The sequence below is a fragment of the Hyla sarda genome, chromosome 1, assembly GCF_029499605.1.
Source record: "Hyla sarda isolate aHylSar1 chromosome 1, aHylSar1.hap1, whole genome shotgun sequence".
Taxonomy (NCBI): Eukaryota; Metazoa; Chordata; class Amphibia; order Anura; family Hylidae; genus Hyla; species Hyla sarda.
Genome location: NC_079189.1, coordinates 432,111,311 through 432,114,846, shown reverse-complemented (window position 1 = coordinate 432,114,846; position 3,536 = coordinate 432,111,311).

Below are 3,536 nucleotides of genomic sequence, written 5' to 3'. Positions count from 1 at the left end.
AAACAAGAGGAAGCTTTTGACTTCATATCCCGTCCTTATATATTGTTGTCATATCCTGACCTCCTATCCCGACTTCCTATCCAGTCCTCCTATCCCAACCTCCTATCCCAACCTGTAATATGTGTACCAGGTATTGAAATATCTCCAGCCGTACGGAAGTTATGTGGGAATAAACATTTCCCATTGATTTGCATGGGACTTTAAACAAAAACACCTACCCTCACAAATGGGGGTAGTTAAGGGTTAAATTGACTATCCTATATTTTAAGTGGAGATATAAGTAACATGTGACCAAGTATTATCAAAATATCTTCAGCCGTTTGGAAGTTATGCAGTAACATATATTTACCATAGATTTGTATGGGACTTTAAACATAATCCCCGCCCCTGGCAAATGGGGGTGAGTAAGGGTGAAAGAAAGAGAGAGAGAGAGCGAACGAACGAACGAGAACTATCAATTAAATGGGCACTGTCACTTGGACAGATAGATGTCAAAAGTTTTTTTCATTGATGAGGGACTGCGTATTCAGACCTCCACCAATTAAGAGAACAAGCCAGGAGTAGTCCATGCTCTGCGCATTCTCTCACGGCTCTGTATCACATGATCGAGATACATTTAATGTAAGTCTTCGGGGCCTGTTTCGATCATGTAACACAGAGCAGGGAGAGGAGCAGCCTTTTCCAGGCCTGTTCTCCTGATTGGTGAAGGTCTGAACTAGGGTTCGACCGATATTGATTTTTTTTAGGGCCAATACTGATAATCTGTGGACTTTCCGGCCGATAGCTGATGATTTATACCGGAATATCAGTATAAGTTATTCCCCCCCCCCCCCCCCTGCAGATCAATGATTTAAAGTGGGAGCTTTAAATCAATGAACTGCAGCGGCTTTTTCGGGGCCAGAGACTGCCACCGCCACCCGCTTCTCTCCCCCTGCCTGTCCTGAGTTTAACCACCGCAGCTGGCCCATTGCCTCCCCCATCCCTGGTTTTATAATTGCCTGTTCCCGGGGTCGGCGCTACCGCCGCCGCCCGCTTCTCTCCCCCTGCCGGTCCTGAGTTTAACTGCTACCCCATCCCCGGTTGTATAATTACCTGTTCCCGGGGCCCACGCTACTTCTGGCTCCGACAGCGTCCTGAACTGTCACTGTGCGCACTGACTGTGACGTCGCGTTGAGGATGTCACTCGTCATTGCGCAGCGCACAGCATAACACAGGACAGCGCAGGAGCCAGAAGTAGTGCGGACCCCTGGAAGAGGTAATTATAAAACCGGGGATGGGGGAGGCAATGGGGCAGGTGCGGTGGGGGGGCATTATCGGCAAGGTAATTGCCGATACCTATAATGCCCAAAATCGTGATTATCGGCCGATATCAGCCAAACCGATAATCAGTCGATCCCTAGTCTGAACACACGGACCCCCCCTGATCAAAACTTTTGACTAGTACACTTTAATGGAGTACCCCGCTATTTTACTTGTTATCCCCTACTCACAGGTTAGAGAATTAATGTCTGATTGCTGGGGTCCAACCACTGGGACCCCCTGTGATCTTCTGTACGGCCCCCAGCTCTCCATGTATGGAACGGGGTTGGCACACCCCCTCTCCATGCATCTCTATGGGGTGCTGGAGATACACTCTGCTGTATTCGTGTACCTCTGGATCTCCCATAGAGATACATAGAGCCAGTGTTCCATCCCCCGATCCATGCACAAGGAGATCCAGGGCACCAGACAGGAGATGGCGGGGGGTCCTAGCAGTCAGTCCCCCGTTGATCAAAGCCGAACATGAGCGCTGAGCTTTGTGTATCTCTGGCTCTTTCAAAGAGATGTATGGAGGGGCCATGTTGGTTGGGTTCGATGGACATGGAGAGATGGTCAGACTAGCCCTGTTGATATGGGAAAGAAGTAAAGTAGCAGAGTACCCCTTTAAGCCCGGCAGGGTGTAAGGAAGCTGATTAGGACCTTCCTGGTGATTCAAAGCGCAGTTTCTAGCAGATTTTGAAACTATTTTCTCTGGAACGCCTTAGCGTTTTAGAGCAAATTATACACTGTTGTAACATGTTGGGCTGTTCATGGTTTAGGCTTCATTAATATGGCAATATGTTTCTAAACAATTCTTAGTAAGTCCAAAAGCTCAATGCATACGTCTTGAAGACTGTATAGTAGCACAGAGTCCCATACAGTTTCATTCTGTGAGGCTGCAGAAAGTATTATCCAATGGGGAGTATCAGTTAAAGGGGTTATCTAGGAATAGAAAAACAAAGCTATTTTCTACCAAAAACAGCACCATGCGTGTCCTTAGGCTGTGTGTGTGGTATTGCAGCTCAGTTCCATTGTAGTGAAAAGAGCAAAGTTATAATACCACACACACAATCTGGGGACATCTCTCTCTTTTTCTATTCCTAGATAACCTTTTTAAGGGTAGGGTCACACGGTGAGCATCCGCAGCATATTTCACGTTGTGGATGCGCCGAAGCAGTCACAAGAGCAAGCTCCCTGCTGTAACTGGGTAGTTCTGTATGTCCGCTTGTGGTGGCGGATTACCGGGAAATCTGCCGTTACGAGCGGACACACACAGCTACCCAACCGCAGCAGGGATCTCTCTCTTGTGACTGACGTCGGCGTATTTTTCACTGCGGATGCGCTCCGTGCGACCTTACTCTTACCTTGAAGATGTAGTAAAGGCCCTGTGTGAACAATTATGGCTCTTTACTAAACTCTGTCCTAATGCAGCCAAGTTGACAAACTGCCTATTTCAGTAGGACTAGGAGCTAATTTCTGTGTAACGATCACATGCCTTACTCAGTGTATTTATACTAGGTTATTTTTATGAAAGTAAATTGAAATTATGTTCACACGGCTGAATTTAATTTCAGAATTCTGCCAAAATGTACTGCCTTCTGACTTTTATGGGATTCCGCTTTCCCATTCACACAGCAGAATTTCCGCAGAAGTTTAGCATTCTGCTAAATTTAAAGACCGGTCTTTAATTTTGCGGAATTCTGCTGCAGAATCTCATTGAAGTCAATGGGGCTTTGAATTTCAGCATTCTGTGTTTTAAAGCAGTTGTCTAGGAATAGAAAAAACAGAGAAAATTAGTTTCAAAAACCGCGTCCTGTCTGTCTCCAGGTTGGGTGTGGTTCTGCAGCTACATTTCATTGAATTGAATGGAGCCAAGTTGTAATATCACACCCAACCTGGAGACAGACAGGGCACTGTTTTTGAAAGAAAATAGTGGTTTTTCTGTTACTGGACAACCCCTTTAAGAACACAGAAGTCCTCTAAAACTCTGTTGCAATTCCGTTCTTCAAACTTTGCTGAACTGAATTTGTGCAGAATTGTGGAATTCTGCTGTGTCAGCAAGGTTTTTTTCTGGTGTTTTTTCTCCTTTTGGAAAACTGCCACTGCAGTTTTTGATTCAAAGCCAGAAGTGTATTCAAAAGGAATAGGAAAAATAAAGAAAGAACTTACACTTCTCCTCCCTGCTGGATACACTTCTGTCATTGGCTCAAAAACTGCAGTGGCAGTATTCCAGGAAA